This window comes from Parasteatoda tepidariorum, chromosome 12 (assembly GCF_982258835.1).
Source record: "Parasteatoda tepidariorum strain Cologne lab strain chromosome 12, Ptep-v5.0, whole genome shotgun sequence".
NCBI classification, from domain to species: domain Eukaryota; kingdom Metazoa; phylum Arthropoda; class Arachnida; order Araneae; family Theridiidae; genus Parasteatoda; species Parasteatoda tepidariorum.
This window is the reverse complement of record NC_141766.1, coordinates 33,898,132-33,918,837: the sequence shown is the minus strand read 5'-3', so window position 1 is coordinate 33,918,837 and position 20,706 is coordinate 33,898,132. Positions and strand designations below refer to the sequence as shown.

General features: G+C 28.9%; 1 long non-coding RNA gene across 5 annotated transcripts; it reads left to right on the top strand.

Moving 5' to 3' along the window:
• The first annotated feature begins 1,123 nt into the window (after positions 1–1,123).
• On the top strand, positions 1,124–13,863 carry LOC107438956 (uncharacterized). Of its 5 annotated transcripts, none has more exons than XR_015430704.1 (6): positions 1,124–1,845; positions 3,363–3,509; positions 6,686–6,806; positions 7,928–7,987; positions 11,047–11,575; positions 12,485–13,863. It is a non-coding gene; the product is annotated as an uncharacterized LOC107438956 (long non-coding RNA). The 5 variants fall into 5 exon arrangements; XR_015430705.1 differs by having other exon boundaries at positions 1,125–1,437; positions 1,609–1,845; positions 11,047–13,863; XR_015430703.1 differs by having other exon boundaries at positions 1,125–1,845; positions 11,047–11,203; positions 11,317–13,863.
• Positions 13,864–20,706: the final 6,843 nt, after the last annotated feature.

The following is a 20,706-nucleotide window of genomic DNA, read 5'->3' as shown; positions in this document are numbered from 1 at the left end:
AAAAATTATGTCTGAAATGTATTCATAAAATATCTGGGTGAAATTTTTTTTTGAAATCGGAAATCTAATTTATTCCTAGCTTTAAACGTATCCTAGTCGAACGTTCGAATCGCTTCACCAGCAAAATTGTTAAATGAAAGACATTCGATAGTTGGGAGGATTGTTGTTGTTATTGTTAATTTACGTCGCACTAGAGCTGCACAATGGGATATTGGAAACGGTCTGGGAAACATCCCGGAGGATGATCCGATGACATGCCATCACAATTTTGATCCTCTGCGGAGGGGATGGCACCCCCACTTCGGTAGCCCGACGACCTGCGCGCGAAGTCGAGCACTGATAGTTGGGAGGGAAAATAAAGATCGCAACCCTTTGGCAAAATCCGTTTGAAAGTGCGAGGTTACAGGTTTTCCCTAGGTGTAGAAACGGGACGTCAAAATGACGTCGCTTTTATATCCCAGCTCGTTCAATGGTTGCAAGTTTAGAACGGTTCATGCGGATCATACAAATAGTGAATCATACAAATAGAAAGTGCTTGTTGTTGTAGTTCATTTACGTCGCACTAGAGTTGCTGTTGTTGTTGCTGTTGTAGTTGATTTACGTCGCACTAGAGCTGCACAATGGGCTATTGGGACGATGTGGGAAACATCCCTGAGGATGATCCGAAGACATGCCATCACAATTTTGATCTTCTGCAGAGGGGATGGCACCCCCGCTTCGGTAGCCCAACGACCTGCACGCGAAGTCGAGCACTTTACTGTAGCACAGTTTAACGAGGACCAATACCGCACACCCTTGGTCCCTACGCAGACTGATCCTAGTGAGTCACCCACCCGCACACTGACCGCAGCCAATGATGCTTGACTGTGATCTTCTGGGAACCGTGTCCTAATGATCAGTCCACTGCGGGACATAGAAAGTGCAGACAGATGTAAATGAGAATCTGATTGGTGAACAAAACTCGCCAGTCAAATTCTTGTTCGCTAGTCCGAATTTGCATCTGTATAGTTTTGCATGCAATGAGAATATAGTGCTCGCAGTGAGAACGGTAAATTTTGTTGCCACAATTTTCCTATATTTCATTTTTTGTGCCTCTCTTTCTATTTTTGTTACAGAAATAGACAGCCAAAGCCATATTAAAATATTCTCCCTGTTACAACTTCGCTCTTCTTTCGTTTTCTCAACCCGCTTTCTTTAATTTTACTAGTTTATGTTTGACCTTTATGCTTTTTTTTAAAGGAAATATCCCCAATATTCTATTTTCAAAGCAAATACGAGGCATAAAGAAAAGAAAAACCTGTCATCATTGGAATATCAAACATCCTTTTGATGAATAAATATTTTAGGGGATATTTTCATGCCTGTACCGCTATGCAATTAAAAAATCAACGTAAGCGAAAGAAAATGAGATTTTTATATATTTGGCATCTTTCTATGGTAAGCTACATAATGCGAAAAATAAGAAAAAAATCACAAATTTTGTTTTATCAGTTTCAGCTACCAGCTACTTTCCTCGAAATAAATCCTGTAGCACTTGCGTTGTTTTTTTAATTGCACGGCAGTGTACCTGTCCTGCCAACTGAAATTTTGTTATTTTCATCCTCCCAGCATGGTTTGTGACCCTTATGTTTTATGTTAAGCAGAGCGTCCAGTGGTTCCTGAACCCGAAGACTTTTCACTACTTTGATGGTAAAATTACCATGATAACAAATATGAGATACCACTGGACGCATTGGTCAAGTTTCATTCTCTTGTTGTCTCTTATCAACCCTCTAAATTTGTTAGCTGGATTTTGGAACATCCTGCATCAAAGAAAAGCAAATACCATTGATTATTTCTTGAGTTGTAAATATAACTTTCTATCATTATGTTATTAATTGCTTTAATATGTATTACTCTATATTCAGTAATTACCCTGCTTTGTAGGCCAGGAGTTATCAAGATTTTTTGCCTTATTCATCCCTTTCACCAGTGTTGTACAATAATTTCAAATTTCCAAATCTAAAACTAAGAATAAATATTTCTTTAAGATAAGCATATTTTAATTTAAGAATTAAACAATTAAAAATACATAAAATGTTGAATGAAAGTAATTGTTTACATTTATAAACTAATTACTTAATGACTAAATGAAATAAAACAACTTATTATTCCAGTATTGTTCATAGACTTGGGTGCATAATCCTACAAGATTCGTAAATGTGCCCTATCATAGGCTTACAATGAAAAATATAATATGAAACTAAAACACTGTGGTAAAAAGATATTCAGATATTTATAATCATTAATTTCATTTTGGTTTAAAAAAAGTAATTGCAATTAAAAGGTAAAATTAAGATACTAAATTTAAACACTGTATGCACTTATCATTAGAAAATTAAACTTTTTTTTAGAGTAGGAGAAAATAACTCATTATCTTATAGGTAGTAATTATCTTCAAAGTTTATTAAGGGTTATTATTATTTATAAAGTGAATTAAAAATATTTAAAAAAAATGTTTTAACTCAGCATTTTTTTTATGGTGAGTTGGCCCTCAAACCTCATGCTCCTGCATGTTGTGAGGATGTTATTTACAGCACTGCATAATTCATATAATAAAAGGTTCCGGTTGATAATCCTGTCTAGGTGAGTAATTGGGACAAAAGCCCCAAGCAAAATTGTTTGACAATGCTTGAAAGAGAAAAAAAAAATAAGGGTAGCAAAAAAAAAAATTTTTTTTTTTTTGTAAGTAAACAAATTTTTTAAAAAATAACATTCACATAATACATAGTGAATTTAAAAAAATATTTTAAAACCTGGTGTTTTATATTTTAGGATAATTTTGTAATAAAATATTTATAATAGATAATTTTATAATAAAATATGTATTTTTTATTTATAAAAGAAATTTTGCATGAACATAATTTTGCTTTTATAAAAAAATATATCTGAAATATGTCATAATCCAACAATGAAAGCATCATTGTTAATATTTCTCAAAATATTCCCGCAGTGTAGATTAAATGAATGATGAAACAAACTTTTTACTTTTAATTCTAAGTTTTTTTTTCTAACATATCATTTTCTAATGGTAAGGCAAATCCAAAAAAAAAAGTTTTCCTGACTGTTATGCAGGTTTAATTTAATGAGTAAGGGTGTTCTCATTAACTCTTAAATCTACGTAATTTTCCAACTGGCAACCTCGATTGTCAACCTTTCAAGGCCTATATTGGGTTCTCTCTGATTTCAATCTATTATATTATCGAAACTGTGATATAAGTATATAAATATGATAATATAATTTAAACTTAATTATTTATAGTGTGTTTTTAACTTTTGAATCCAACTGTGAACTATTTATATGTGATGTGTCTATTTTTTAGGCTATAAATATCCAGGATATTTTGAACATTCGAAAAATCTATGAGAAAATGATTTGATCATCTTTTATTGTGGGAGTATTATCCTTAGAATGTACCCATTGAAAGAATCAATTATTGATAATGACTAGTATATTTTGTAACTAGTTGGTAAGTAAATTTTTTTTTTAAATTGAGAATTTATAGTTATGCAGCAAAGCAAATAGAATAAAATTTTTTTTAGTCTGTGTAATAAATATGCTCATTGTAGACCCTGTGGCAGAATTGCAGCGACACGGCAACATTTTCGCAGAACGTTACAAAGCTCTTGCAAGAAGATTTTTCTTATGAAGAGTTTTAACATTTTTTTTTCTTCACAAATGTACACGTAATATTTTACGACAATGTATCTTAATCGATGTAATGTTTCGATTTTATATTATTGATTATATTACTATTTATTTTATTATTGATTTTCACATGGATTTTTAATATCTCAATGCTTTTCAAACAACATGAAAAATTCGAATCGTGCTTTTGAGTATTTACTTTTTAAGGCAATAATTCTATCGAATTTTTCTCAGTTATTGCTATTGATTTCTTCATAGTTTTTAAGCCCAATCTTTTTTATACGATATCATTTATTGCAACAAGCTAATCTCAAAACAAAACACCCATTTCAGAAATCCGTTTCGGATTTCGCGGATTTTTTTGTCAATATTTTTTTTGGAAATTACTACTACGGATTTCATGATTTTTAATTATTTTTTTTATTGTGATGATTGTTTACAAATGGGAAGAAGGAAATACTTTTTGCTTTCCCCCTCCCACCCCCAACAAAATGTGAGAATATCGCCCATAATATTGGAATAAAAAATTATTACAAGTTCAATTTAAAAAAAAATTAAAAATTTTTTTTGTAAGCGCAGCGCTTTTGATATTTTAAATTAGTAACATATATGTTCGTTATTATTATAAGTATCTTGCAGAGCGATAATAGTGCCAGAGCGTTTTGTCGCTGATAGCTCGAAAAAATTCTGCCACAGGGATTGCAGATATTAAATAGAATGTTTAAATTTTCTAATTTAATAATTTTTTTATAAGCTAATAAATTGGCTAAAAGAATCAGTATTTTGTAAATATTGCCTTGAATAAAAATTCAGTAAAACTATTCTTGTATTATCAAAAAGAAAATCTAAATGTGTAGTTATTTGTAATTTTTGTAAAACTGTTTAAAAGCATGAAGAAAAAAAATTAAGATTAAAAGGAAAGTTAAGAAGTAATTTTTTCTCTCTTGCCTTCAATCCACTTTTTTTTCAATGAACATATATTCTATTGTGAAATGCATGTGTTTTTTATTTAAAAAAAATGCTGAAGAGCATAAACTGTAATAAAAAATGATATAAACTTTATTTGGAATACTAGGGTGATTTGGGGTAATTCCTGATGAAAAAAATGCAAACATCTATTTTGTGAAAAAACTATTCAAGATGGAATTTTAATATTTACTGGAAGTTTGAGGCTATATGAGATGAGTCCTATGCTACCTTCTTATGTTTGAATATCTAATTAGAATTTAAAAGATTTTAAATTTTTAGTGATCAGGTATTACTCCCTCTCTTGATCATTTCTGGAGTAATTCTCGATCAATTCTAGGGTAATTACTCATCACCAGTTTTTATAGTAAAGGGGCTGTTTAAAAATAATTATACAATGGTAATTAACAAATAAGACATCAAAATCAAACTAATAAACCAAAATATACGTTTAAGCAGTGAATAAAAAGATTTATTTAAAAGCAGAAATAAAGATGAACACTTTTAAAGATTAAAAATAAAGGAATAAAGATTAGCGCAAATAAGGATTAAATCTTTGCATTGTGGCATACGTTTGAGGCAAGCAGCCAACTCATTCTCATGTTCTGCTGGAATATAAGAAAGAGTTCCCACATGGGTTACTTTAGTTGGATTTTTTTAACTTCATTAAGTAAGAGTGTAAAGTTAGGCAAAGTATGTCAACAGCTCTGGCAGCAACTCTCACACTGAAATTTTCATTTTCAATCATTAAAAGAAATTCACTAATTTTGCTTACTAGAAGCTAAGTATCCATTTTAGGCTTATAATTTCTCACTATATTTATTAAGCTAATTTATAAACTTAAAAATTATTCTAACAATGTACTCACATAAAATTAAGATCGAAGCAAGGGAAGACAAACTAGAAATGGTGCAAATCAGAACACATTTGTCTTGTATACAGTTAAAAAAAAATTTTGTGATTGCAGTTAAAATATATTTTATAGTTGTTCCGCTTAATAAATATGATCTGTTATTTAAGAAAAGACAATTAGCTATTTTTTATGCTGTTTATAAGAAGACAATGATCAGGAATTACCCCAGTGATCAATAATTACCCCATCTGTAGGGGGAAGCATTTGATATAGTGTCCTATAATCAACTATAATGTTCACAGTAGATTTGAAACAGTTAAACAAAAGCTTACGCTATTTTTATATCAGAGAAAAAGAAAGTAACTCAAAATATTTATTACTAAGAGAAGGAAGGGGATCTTTGCAGAAATGTGCACATTATGAAACCCATCTTTGAAATGGAAAATACAGAAAGCAGTTTAAAAGATACTTATTTTGTTAGATTAAACAAAAAACTATTATTAAGTAAATGTAGTTATACTTTAGTAAAGTGTACAAGCATTCTTGTCCGTGCCTCAAATTGAAAAAAAATTTTTTTTTTAAATATAACTTAGGTGATCATTATTTACCCCAGAAAAAAAGTGATCATGAATCACCCCGGGTCACCCTATATCTTATAATATTCCTGCAAAATATAAACATAAAATTCCATTTTCTGACATTAACTAAATAATTTACATTTTTAAAAAAATAATAGGATAATTTTAGCACATATCAGAGCTTTACACAAATTCAGTAGACATTAAATTTTGCAGTGTCTTATAGCCAATGTTTTTCCGAGTGTCTTCTAAACACCAGCGCAAGCTTTAAAGATTCATTTGTGTCATTACAAGAACCATAAATCCAACTCAACCAACAGTTTCTCATCAAGCGATTCTAAAGGCTGGGCCATCACATGTAGAATTTTTTTGCCTCTCTTTTAATTTCAAATAATTGATGCAGTGTTTAAATGGGTGTTTAAATATCTTGCTGTTACTTGACACATTATTTGTTGTCGAACAAAAAGTTATTAAAAAAGGATAAAATGTTCATTGATCAACACTAGTTAATAATAAGTAGATGGTATAACAAAATTATTTTTGTTTTTATTTTAAATAGAATCTTTACTGATATTTTATAACATGTCATTTTTATTGTAGAAACCTTTACCAGATAAATATTGCTTTATGGTTATCTAATTCGGAATGGATCCTACAAATCATATTAATGATCCCCTATTGCTTGACACTGTCAATGATTCTCTTGTTTTATAACTATCTGGTAAGTACAATTTTTTCTTTAAGGAGAAACATATATTTTTTATATCAGAGATAATCATAATAGTTTACTTTTTGTAAAATTGTGTTGGCGTCAACGTTATGTAAATTATGTGAGAATTTAATTAGAAATGTTTCAATGCTTGTTGCTATTGCTTTACTTCCCGTTCCTAAGTGCTTGTTGTTTATTCAGAATTTTACTGTGATCGTCTCATATTCATTGTCATTCTGAATTAATGTGTTTGTTTTGATGTCGTCATGCTCTTTGTGCTCTGTATCTTATTCATTATTAAAGTAATGTTCATATCAATGTAAATGTCTGAAGTTTTGATTTGCTTAACATTAAGTCGGTCTCCAGCAATATAAAACCATGCCTACTACACGCAGTCAATTTGTTCATAATTTTTTAGTTTCATGCTTTTTGTATAAAACTTGTGGCAAGCCAAGAAACCCAGTTAAATCACTCTCATAACTCAAAAATTTAACTATTATTAAAATAAATAAGTAATTATCATAAAATAATTATAAAAATTTATTTCTTATGTGGAAATCTTTGAATAAACAAATTTTATAATTGTCTGCAAAAATTATTAAATTATCTAAATTAGTTTTAGATATATAGAGAAATACGCAATAAGTGTAATCAATATTAAGGAGCCCATTTTGGCCATTCTCCTGCCTAAGCTATTGGAGCTATATTTTCTAGATTTAGAGTGAAAAATTAAAAAGAATGTTTATTTAAAGAAAGTACATTTTTGTTATGTGTTTGATTTTGTAACTCAAAATATAGTCTGCACAAGTATTTAACTAATTTTAGGTTAGTCCTTTCAACCATTAAGATTGAATCCTAGGTTGTGAAAATAGAATTATTAGATCAAAACTTGTTAATGTGTTCTTCTTTTAGTTTTGCACACTGTACATTTTAACATTAAGAGTTGTTCCTTACTTAATATGGTAAGATATTTTTATATTCTTAACCTTGAGATAGCTATTAGAAGTCTTTTAGTAGAGAAAGTACCTATCTCTTTTTAAGAACAATTACCCCATACATTTTATCTTTTATTTTGCCTTATTCATCTGGAATCATTCTTTTGATCTGTAAATTCATGTTTAATTTATTTTCAGTCTGGATAGTTGAAGATGTAGGATGATAGGAAATATTGGCTTCAAAAAACTATAAAAAAAGTATTTCATTCTTCATCTTTTTATGTTAATTGCTTGCCTTAATTATAGCTTTAATTATTCTTTTAATTTTTGTTTTGCTTTTTTAATGTTATTGTAATTAATATTAGGCAACAGTTTGCTTTTTTGATTACTTCTTGAAAAGGATTATTGACAAATTTTAAATATTTATGGTTGATTCATTTGTTTGTTTATTCTTTTGATATATTCTAATTGTTCCTTCTTTTACAATATATTGTCTTTTATAACTTAAACTTTTGAAAAATGGAAGGTTGTATTTAGATAAAGCATTGCAACTTTTGAAATTAGTTACATTTTTAAAAAGTCTGATTTTGAATTAATGTAGATAATCCTGGTTAACTAAACTTAAACTTAGAGCAATATTACTCTGTAAGAACTATGAATTGATAACTCGTAATTTTAATGTTATTTATTTCCAATAAATTAGTTACTTTAATTTTTTATCAAAATATAGAAACATTGCATAAACATTTGTTTTAAGTGTGCTTTCCGCAAATAGTTAGTCCACACAATAGTGTCAGTTAGTCCACCCAATAGTGTCAGTTTTAATAAAAATATATATCCTAAGTATTTTTAAGAACTGTCTACTATACTATTGTATCAACTGTTAGATTACTATTAAAGTTAGTCTCTTTAAGTATGGGCTTAACTTCAACTTAAGTAGCACTTTCAAATAGAAACTGCTGGTGGAAATGTTTTTATTTCGGACTTGCCTAAGTATACAACTTTATTCATTTTCTCGGTTTTTTAAATTGCTCTGTTTTCACCGAGAATGCAACTACTTTAGATTCGCCATAGTTTTTGCACAATTTTGCCTTTTACTATAGATCTAAAAATTATAACTTTTTCTACAGATAAATCAGATTTAGAACTTTTTGCATATTTTTATTGCTCAGATTTGAGATAAAAAAGTTGCAGTGCAAGATTGGTAATTGTTCTTATATTCATGGTTTTTGTGATTTGAAATATTCTGTCCTAATTTTTAACTTTTTGACTTGATATTTGAGTCTTTTTCTATTAATGCAAATTTAGGTTTTAAAATAATCAACTTGAAGAATAAAGGAATTATATTATGGATCCAGCATTTTCTTATTTTAGCTAATAATATTGTTAAAAATTGTAAAATTTGATAGTTCAGGCTTAGGGATTGCCAACTAATTATATACACTGTTTAGGTATTTTGTCTTGCCTTAGATTTATTGCTTTAAACATTTTGGTAATTCTGTCATTTTATAAAAAAAGAAAGTCAATTCTAACAATTTACATTATAAAATTTTTATGGTGATTAATTTGCTTACTTATACATATATTATTATGCTTATTTATCTATAATTTTCTGCACTAACAAATCTTTAAGGGCGGAGTTTGTAATATCACAATTATTGATTCGTTTCTCTTAACCTTTTTAAAAATTATCCATTCTAACTAACAATACAGTAGTCATATCATAGATTTTTTAAATGATAAATTAGGGACTCTCCTCAAAATTAACTTAGTGCAAAAATGTTAAGCAATGTTATTTTCATTTTGAGATTAAATCCATCGATTTCAAATAATCTGATTATAGAAATCTTGAACTTGATTATAAGTTATAACTAAATATTGGTATGTGGAAATAGTATCTAATTGTTTCAGTTTTTTTATGAAACATTGCTATTAGTTTTTTTTATACATTGATCTCAAACTAATATGAATAGTTAATTAAGTGCTTCATTTGCAAAATTATACTAGAAACTTTTTAAAGTTTCTGTTTTAAGTAAAATTGTATATTCTTTTGCTGTCATTTCTTATTTATTGCTTTCCAATAATGTGTTTGCTGAATGTTAATTTTTTAATTATAATTTTTTTGTATATGAATCTGACATTTTCAATTGTTAAATATATAATATAATACCAGTGCCTGTACATAATTTTTCTACTATCTTTTCACCTAGATTTCCTTCTGATGATCAAAACTGTATATATATAAATTTATTTTTACCATTTTCTATTTTAAATTTCATATAATTAACTATCTTTTTAAAAAAATTTTTATTTGTAATAGTTCCACTTCTTGCACCTATAATTTTTTTAAAGATACTTTTTAAATTAAAAGTTTAATGAAAATTTAAGATTCTATATTTGTTTGTACATGGTTTTATGTTATCATTTTGAATCAATATGTAATATTTCATAAAAATATCTTAATACTTCATAACAATGTCTTACATTCACCAAAACATATTTTATTTTGAAACTATTCAAAGATATTGATCTAAACTTCAAAATATATTAGGCAACTGCAATTTAAAAAAGGTGTCCCCAGTAGTTTTATCAAGAGTTATGGATTCTTAATGTTATTTTTACACTAACAGTTCAAATAAAAGAATTCTTGCAAATATAAATTTGGGTGTGAAGCTTATAAGCACGTAATTTATCAAATTAAAAACCTTGAGGTAGGTTACATATAATAAACTTAAGTTCTTATTTGTAACTTAATCAATTAATAAGTTCTTATATGTAACTTAATTAAAGTAATATTACTATATTATAGAAAATTTGTGGGCTTATTGGGATTGATAACAATCCTCTTAAGTAAAAATGAGAATTATGTTTCAAATCTTCGAGTAAATATTAAATAAGTACATATTAAATACTAAATAAAAAAGATATGTTTCATAGTTTAATATTTTTTTCTATTGCATTCTACTAAAACATATAAAATGAATTAGTGCTAAAAAATGTCTTTTAACTTGATTTTAGTCAATTTAACTTACAATCTTTGAAATAAATTTTACTCAGTTCAAAAAAGCTATAGAAAACCAATTGTTGAGCTTTTTTTTCATGTATACAAAAAAATATAACCATTGAACATGTGTACAATAACCATATTGTTAGAACATGGACCACAGATCTTTCAAGTTCTTCTTGTACTAAGGATTCCTCAAGAAAAAATTTTTAGAAAATGAGATTTTCTTTTTTGAAATCTTTTTAGTTTTTTTTTCTCTTTGTAAAGTTAAAAACTATTCCCCATTTTTCACATTTGAATTTTTATCTTTTAGTGAACATTTTATTAAAGGGAGAGTGAATTTGGTGTAAATGGATATCAAATGGAGAGGCTTTTAACAGTTGGAGTTCTTGGTGATTTCAGTAAATGAATTGTGACTCATCACTACTTTTATGTATGTACAATTCTGCAAGTAAACCAAAGAGGAAGGTGTATGTAATTTTGCCTATATGTATCAAAATGTGATCAAATTATTTATTCTAACTTGTAATGTCATCTTATTATTATTATTTTAATTATTCTCTCTTATTTGTTTTTATTTTAGCACTATCCTATTGGATTACACTTAACCTCTTCACTCCGTAGGTCCACATATGTGGACTTCATAATCCCTGTTTGTAAAACTCTCTGAAGGACTACTCTTGTTTTTATTTTAGCACTATCCTATTAGATTTCACTTAACCTCTTCACTCCGTAGGTCCACATATGTGGACTTCATAATCCCTGTTTGTAAAACTCTCTGAAGGACTCTGAATGACTAAAACTCTCTGAAGGAATGGCGACTTCTTTGCGTCCTCGAAAATGTAAGTAATTTTCAGTATTTTAAATATTATTTATAGATCCAATAAAATTATTTTTAATTAAGTTAATCTTTCAACATCTTAGAATAGTTTTGTTTGTAAAAATGTTTTATTGAAAATCTGTGCCAAGAATTATAATTAGGTACACATTTGTGTAACTTTGTCCCCTATGTTTAAATTATTGTAATATGATAGAAGTGTGTTAATGAATAATTATCGTTTAAATTGTGATTTAATTATTGTTTAATAGTAAGTAATTATTGTTTAAATGCATAAGTATGTTAATTACTTTTATATTTTATTCTGAATAATGTGCCGGCTTTGTCCTAGTTTAAAATAAATTGGTTGGTTTTATAAACTGCTACTAAAAATTGATGTAACTATTTTTTAAATGTGGATAATAGCACATATTTAACAATAGTATCTAAATTATAGATTTGTAACAACAAAATAATATAAACATTTGTGTATATGGGAAATAAAACTTGTATTAAACTTGTTGGTTATAAATTGTTGAACTGAAACTGCTGTTTTTACATGAATGACCAAAGCTTTTTATTTCTAGAAATCACAGTATAAGTGCTCTCTTGTGTTAATTGTAAGGGTGGTGAAAATAACTATCTTAATACAAAAACACATATCTACATGATTTTCATCACTTACTTATTACTAAAATAATTGCTAGCTGTTTTATTGTTATTATATACTGTTTTGATTGTTCAATTAGATTGTTTATCTATTTATAAAATTAGAATTTTATATATATTTGTGTTGCTTGATGGTGTATATCTTTGTTGAAAAGGGAAAATTAAATTCCTTATTTCATACTTATTTTTATGTTTTTCCTTTTGAAGTTTGAAAGGTGTTCTTATAAAATCTTTTGTCCAATTCTCCTTTTTTTTTTAAATGCAGGTCAAGTTTAGAAAAACTTTTCTTTCTTAATTTGTTAATAAACCCAAGGTGGAACCAGCTCAGCATCAATATAGCATGTCTGGCATTGTTACTAAAGCAGTTATAGTGTTTAAAAATGTGATGTATGTCACAAAATAACCAAGGTTCATGTTGAACTGTGTTCAATATTTTTTAAAAATTTTAACTGTGTTTTTTTTTCTTTATTAAAAAAATGTAATTGTTTTAGCTCACTCTGATAAACCATTGCTTAAAATGTAAATGATTTTGTTGAACTATGTTATAAAATTTCTTTCTGACCTCATATGATGAAAGTTTGTTATAATCTTTTACAGTGAATGTCAGGAACAAACTATATACTATTCCCCATTGATAATATTGCATAATTTATTCCACTGTGCAATCAGTTTGATAAGTGGGGAGTAGGTTTATTTTTGTCACTAATGCTAGTCTATGGGCCACATGAAAGATTGTATAAGCATTTTGCTTAGATAACATTCCATAATAAATTTTCTAGTTTAATTTCATAGCTTAATAATTTTGTCATGTGTAATTACTTATCACTTCATTTCATATTTTAGTTTATTATTTCATTTGCTTCAGTGTATGTTTTTGATTTATAATGTTTTGTAAGCTATGTGATTTGTTTCTCTATAATTAAAATTGTATTAAAAATTTAGCTATATAATTAAAATCTATTAGTGTTATTTTCAAGTTTTCTGTTTTTACCTCATATAGGTACTGTTATCAGTAATATTAGCTATAATATCAATTCAAACAACTTACTATTTGATTTTTTTTGTTTAAAAGCTTATAGTGTGTCAAGTTTTTTTAAAAAAATTTCAAATATGTTATTTTTATTCATTATTCCTTTAAGTGTAGAGCCCCTGGGTAAAATTATACAGATATTTTCCTGGTATGTTTCATTTTCTCATTATATAACATGAAGAAACCAGTTTTTTGGTGTAAGAAACGTAACTGAAAGTTTGGAAAAATCCTGGACTAACTCTCAGAGGGTTAAAAATGTAATACTGATAAACTATTCTTTAAAATGTCTTAATAATTGTTAAATTTTCGATCTCAAGTTCTCATATACACATTCATACATCAATTTTAAAGTATGACCTGACTTTGCATTTAATTTTTTTAAATCTGTGGTGTGTTAAGTTCCACAATTTTAATAGAAATTGTTCACATTTTATATATGTACTTTTTAAAAATTTTGTAATATATGTATATATTAAATAAGTATGTATATTATATTGTTAAGAGTTTAAATATCTTTTAAAAACTCTTTATTCTGAAGTGTCTTTAAGTGCAGTATTTAGAACTTCTTGTTAAAGTTAAAACACTATTTTGAAATAAAGAAGTTTTATCCTTTTTTTATTTATCTTTATTGTATTCATTTTCACCAAGCGTTTTCAATTGCATTTGCTGCTCATTATTTGCTCTCTGATTTCATATTGTATGGTGAAAGTTGTTTGTTTTGGCAAGTCATAACTTTTACAATGTCCCTGGGAAATAGTATCAGGAATACCCTGTTTACTGTTTCCCATACACTGTATTTTATAATTTATGTATAACTGCAATAGTTCAATTAGCTTGATAAGTGGGGAGTAGACTCATTTTGATTGTAATGGTAATCTATGTGAAATATGTGTATTCATTTTTTTTTTTTGTCCAAAAATTCTGAATTTTTTATTTTAAATCATGCATGTGAAAAATGCTATGAGCTATACACATATCCTAAAGATCTGCCAGGATATTTAAAACTAAATGGAAAAAAAAAATACTAGTCACATATTAGGTTATTGGTTAGGTAAATACTCAGTGGTGTAGGAAATGCAGGGCTCAAAGTTGTTTTTAAATTCCTTAAAAAAAAGAAAGTGTACTTAGTAAGCATTTCAACAAATGTCCTGAAATGTTCGTGATTTTTCCAAGTTTTTGTTGAAGTTAACAGGAAGAAAAAAAATTATTGAAGAAATTTCAAATTCAAAAATTATGTTATATGTCATATAGCACGTGTGTGCTTTAAAGTTAATAACATGCTATATTTAAATTGCGTAATTAAAAATTAATTACAAAAATAAATAAGAATAAAGAAAGGTTTAAGTTAAAGAAAAATTTAATTTACCACAAAAACATATAATGAAAACTTACATTGTAAAGGATTAGATAATTGTAAAGAAGGGTTGAGGAACGCGTCCTCTCTCCACGCGAGTCAGTTTGGAAGTGAGTATGAGGGGGGTTTACAACCGGTTATGCTGGCTGGATTTACCTCACTTCAGTTTGTTTTGGAGTGGTCAGGAGGATTGTCGAGGTACATACTTGGGGACTGGGTGTTTGCCGAGGCACACCACATGTCATGAAGCAAAGTAAATAACAAAATAAACGTCAAAGTCTTCATAGCACGTCAAGTAGGATATTAATCTTTTTCTAGTATTAGAGACAATTACTCTTGATTTGATGGCATAAAAGCATTTGATGTGGGAGAAATATATCAAAAGTTCTTATCTTTCTACTCCCTCCTCATCACTATATCATACTCTACTGTTTTTCACAAGAGAATCCTTGTATTTTGTTACTACTTAACGATTTTTTATATTTAGACTATTTTCCCTTTTTTTTTTGTATAAAAAAAGATTGCATAACTTTAAAAAAAATCTGAGTTTTTTGAAAATGTTTTTTTTTTTTTTTTCATTTAAGTGCAGGAACTACTTAAACTATTACCAATTGTATATCTGAGAATCCATGTTGGTATTACAAACTGCTCCCGTTAGAGAATCAGCATCCTTAAATTGTCCTTAAGGCAATCTTGCCCTTAATATTTATATTTTGAACTTCCAACCCTGGAATTGGGTAACTGCCCCTTCCTTGAAAAATCTCCCAAACCAGGCAAATTTATAGTTTTTAGTAATCTTTAAAGTAGATAACCATGGTTAGTCTTGATTATAGTTCTGAGAATAGTATAAATGAAGACCAAGAGAGAAGAATAGTTTATATCCATGAAAACTAATTCTGAGAAGAAACGAATTTCAAAGTTTGAAACTTTTCAGGAACAAGCATACGATTGAAATTGTAAAAATAAAAATTTACACGACTATTTCCCCCGAAAATTTTGAAGCAAATTTTAAAATTTTGGATGTTGAAAAAAGCTAGTTTTAAAATTAGGTTGGGCAAGAATTTGTACTTAATTTAAATTCAAGTGATCATTTTCTCATAATCTTAAATTAAAAAATAAAACCCAGCCTAAATAACTTTTAATATAATGATCAGATCTTCACTTTCTAGGATTCAATCTTAATGGTTCGAGGGGATGACCTCAAATATGCTAATTAATTACTTGGGGCCAGGATAGCCTGGTCGGTAGGGCGCTGGGCCCATATCCAAGAGGTCGTGGGTTCGATCCTCGCCGGCCGAAGACTCCCCGTGTAGTAAATGGTGACTGATGCACGTTAAATCTGTCGAGTCTCAAAGTCCTCCATGTTCCCACAACAAATCAATACCTCTGGGGGTACTGATCCAAGAGTTTCCTTGTCTTCTGGATTGGTTCAAAATTACAAGGCTACGGAGTTGAACGTAAGTAGTCGTAAACCCATGAATTTGGGTCGGCTGTTCAACGACGGTTATAAAATAAAATAAAATTAATTACTACAGACAATATTTTAATATAGAAAATCAGACGCAAAAACGAATTTTCTCTGAATAAATACACCTTTTTTTTCTCGATTAATTCCGATTTCTGACTAGTATCATAAAGATACGGTTCACAGTAAAACATCGAATCAAGCATCACTGGCTGTGGTCAGTAAGCGGGTGAGTGATCACTTCTATCAGCCTGTGTAGGGATTGAGGTTGTGCGGTGTCGGTCCTTGTTTAACTGTTCTACCATAAAGTGCTCAACTTCGCCCGCAAATCATCAGGCTTGCAAAGTGAAGGAGCCATCCCCTTTGTAGTGGATCAAAATTGTGATGCCATGTCATTTTTTCATCCTCAAGGATGTTTCCCAGATCATCGCCGATAGCCCATTGTGCAGCTCTTGTGCAACGTAAATAAAGTACATACCTAGTTAGAAAGCAAATTTTGGGGCACAATCTTGGGTTATCGGAAAGGAACTAAAGTTTAAATGTCTAAGTTTATATGTTAAAGTCCGCACTGATCTTTTTAATGAATAATATGTTACCTGTTGGGAGTTTGTAATAGTTATTGATTACATTGCAGTAAAATTTTATCCATCAGTAGCTAGTGCCCTCAGCCCTCTATGCTAATTATGAAAATGGCATAAAATTTTGATATTTTTTAAAAAAGTCTAGGGTTTTTTGTAAAAGAAATGTAGTTTGGATACAATTTTGTAACATTTCAAAAAATATTTCAATACATAGTTTGACATAAAAATATGCAAAAATAAGAATTATTAATTGAATTAATAATTTCACAATTGTTGGCTCACGAACCTTTAAAGGTTTGTGAGGTGCATAAAGGGGGTTTGCGGGGAATTTTTTATAACTAATATTAATTTACGTATCTATGTTTCTACACTATATTTCAGAAAAAGTTAAAAACTCGATTTACTTTTCTTGATCATGGGTGTCTGTCTTCTGCTTGTTTATTTAATATTTTTCGGCTGCAAAAGCTTACATACTTCTCTATATTTTGCGAAATAATAAATTTTGCATATTAATTATAATAATTAGTAAATAAATTAAATCAAAGCACATGTGTTTTATTACGACGTATAAGTGTCACTATTTTCTGTATGCACGCTAAATTTGGATTATTTTTTGCAAAACAAATATATCTCAGATAGGATTATTTGCATGAACTTGCATAAAAGGTAAATGCAGACCACCTAACTGAAACTGTCTGATATAGAGCTAAACTTTTAATTTCTTTATTACGTCAGAAGTAAGTTGTTACCGTTTTAAATTTTTCAGTTTTGTTGGGAAATGATTTAAAACTTCGTTTTCCAATTAAAATATTTGACACTTTTGGGTACTTCATATCTCTTCAACTAATAGTTTTTTATAATTTAAATAATTAAATTTGGACTTTCATCTTCACTGTGCATAATAGATTCAACTGTTTTAATTTCTGGAATTTTTTCATAGCCTGACTTTTTAAAAAACAATTTACTAAGGTTCTTTGTATTTTTGGATAATTGGTAAATCATCGTCGTACAGTTCCTAATAGGTGAAATATGTAGCGATTTGGTACATTAAAATTGAAGAAAAAAGCGCTGAAAACATATGCATTTTTTTTTCATAGTGCAAGATAGAAAAACGTTTCAATTTACTTGCATTCTGTTTATTTTTGGATTATTGTTATTTATTTGCCTTTTACATTATAATGGAATAGCTTCTTATAAATCAAAACTCTTTTATGATTCATCGGCAGGTGATTTAATTCTTACAGATGATTTCTAGGAGGGATTTTAACTCCTCAAACACCGCCTTAGCTGATGCACAGTCTGGTAAAACAAAACTAAATTGATTTTTTACTATAGTTGCAGAAAATTTAAATTATAATATGAAATAATATTTTGAAAATTACTTTTTGTAAAATTAATTATATTTTATAATTATAATTGTATTGTAAAAATTATTGTAATAATTTTTTTGTTTGCTTATAATAGTACGCTGCTTGTTATGATAAAGTTCAAGATTATTTGATTCAAACTCTTACAAAAATCTTATCTTTAATTTCTTATTTCATCTAATGATAAGTACTAACGAGTTTTTGTAGGTACTTGCAGGTTCTCTGAATTATCAGATTAAGAGATTAGTTATGAACTTAAAAAAAAGTTCAATGCAAAGCATGAATCGAATGTCAATGATAATACACGTCAATGATAAGATTTCACCCGTTGAAAACGTGTTCGAAGATTATTCTTTAGGAGACAATTTAGACATGGGTGTAAACTGCTTCTACATTTCTAACAAGCAAAGATAATTGTTCGAACTGATTATATTGTCATTTACATCGCTCTTAGATCAATCTTGACAAAAATTTTTGAAATGCGAAAAAATAAAAATTTCAGAATCTATTTCGAAATGTGTATGCACGCATTTTCGTAATACAATTATATTCCTCAATCTTTCGCTATGGCTCAGAAAACATACGTGTAAGGAAAAATGAGACCCATATATTTGAAATCAATAATTTTTTGTCCCGCAGTGGACTGATCGTTAAGACACGGTTCCCAGCAGATCACCGAAGTCAAGCATTCTTGGCTATGGTCAGTGTGCGTGACCACTTGGATCAGTCTGCGTAGGGACCGAGGGTGTGCGGTATTGGTCCTCGTTAAACTGTGCTACCGTAAAGTGCTCGACTTCGCGCGCAGGTCGTCGGGCTACCGAAGCGGGGGTGCCATCCCCTCTGCAGAGGATCAAAATTGTGATGGCATGTCTTCGGATCATCCTCCGGGATGTTTCCCAGACCGTCGCCAATAGCCCATTGTGCAGCTCTAATGCGACGTAAATTAACAACAATAATTTTTTAGTTTGCGCTGAAAACAAGAAATGTATTTAATTACTTTTTTTTAAAAAATTAAAATAAATTGCTTTATTATTATATCACTATTGTTCATAAAATATATAGTAAGGTTGGAGGAACAAAGGAAATAAAATAGATGTTTTTTAAAGCATTTGTTTTGAACGATATTGGTAAACTTTTACCTTTTTTCACCACATTCTATACAATAGCAATTCTATACAATAGCGAGAGTGAAGCAAAAGATAAAATAAAGCAGCTTTTCGATTTACTTCTGGGATGTGATTCTTCCGCGGATTTCCGCATTTTTTCAGATTTTTCCATTTTTCCCGCTAATTTCCGCGGAAAATTTTTTTAGAACAAGTTAAAATATTTTATGAGGAATTTAATTTTCTGCGGAGCGAAAGTATTGTAGTCCTCATTCCTCCCTCTGAAGTTTTTCTAAAATTCATTTCCTTGGGATAAAACTGGTTGATCTTTATACAGGGACGAGATTTTTCCGTCTTTTAGCGGATTTTCGCTTTTGTCTCGAATTTCAACCTTTTTATCAAAAACTCCGATAAAAATTTCTTATAAATATCCCTTTTTTTTTTAGAAATTCAGTCGTTGAAATAAAATAATTATATTTATTTACGATTTTCAAAGATAAACAGAGAATTCAAACTACGTCCTAGCTGCTAACCCTTCCGCATTTTTACTTATTTTAACTTTTTTCTCCGCTTTTACGCACAGAAAATAAAATTTTCCGTAATTTTTTTCCGTTCGCCGGATAGCTCGTATTTTCGTAATTCAAACGTCACTGCTTCCTGTTTTCTGGCGTGAAACCAAACCTGATTTAAAACCTGATTTTCGTATTTACCTGATTTAAAAGTTGCGCATTGCGATTCTTATTTACGCTATTTAAATTGTAATACTTATTTACATGATTTAAAAATCCAGTATTGCGTCTTGTATTTATGAATTTTTAAAATCGCGATTTTATTATCAAACATCGATTTTCGTATTTATCTGATTGAAAAGTTGAATGCTGCGATTCTTATTCAGACGATTTAAAAATCCAATATCGCGATTTGTATTATATATATATATATATATTGTAAATTCTTTCTTTGATTTCCTCTTTTTTACTTTCTGATTACTCTTATCCCTGACTGTAAAAAAGAAAAAAAGTAATATTGTCACGTAGATAAGTTTGCGGTTACTAAAGGCGAAGGAACGCAAGAGTATTAATCTCAACTTAAGATTTTATTTAACTGAACTGAATGCTACATAAGCTTATATACAATTGTGTCAAACTTTCTCGAACAGAACATTCGAGAATCCGAAAATTCTAGAAACTGATTCGTTAACAACATAACATCAACAAAAGAAAGAAGAAATTATAATGTATTTTTCAACAAAAACCACTTTTATACAAGTTGTCCCCATCACCATAGTTTGGCTCTATAGTCTGATGCTTTACCATGAAGCCACAGACTTCACAGAAAGAAGCAGCAGCAAAGTTGCCAAAAAAGCACAAAGCGTACGTTCTCTAACTCACTGTTTTTTCGACAGATTCAGATTCTGAATTCTTTAAAATATGGAGAATTGCCGCAATCTGGAAAATTTAGCCCCAATAGTTTAGGCAAGAGATTGACATTTTGGGCCCCCTCATTTTAATTTCATTTTATGTGTATTTCACTTTCTCATGCAAGTAGTATTTTTAAATTTTATTTTGTCAAGAAAAATTGAACCGA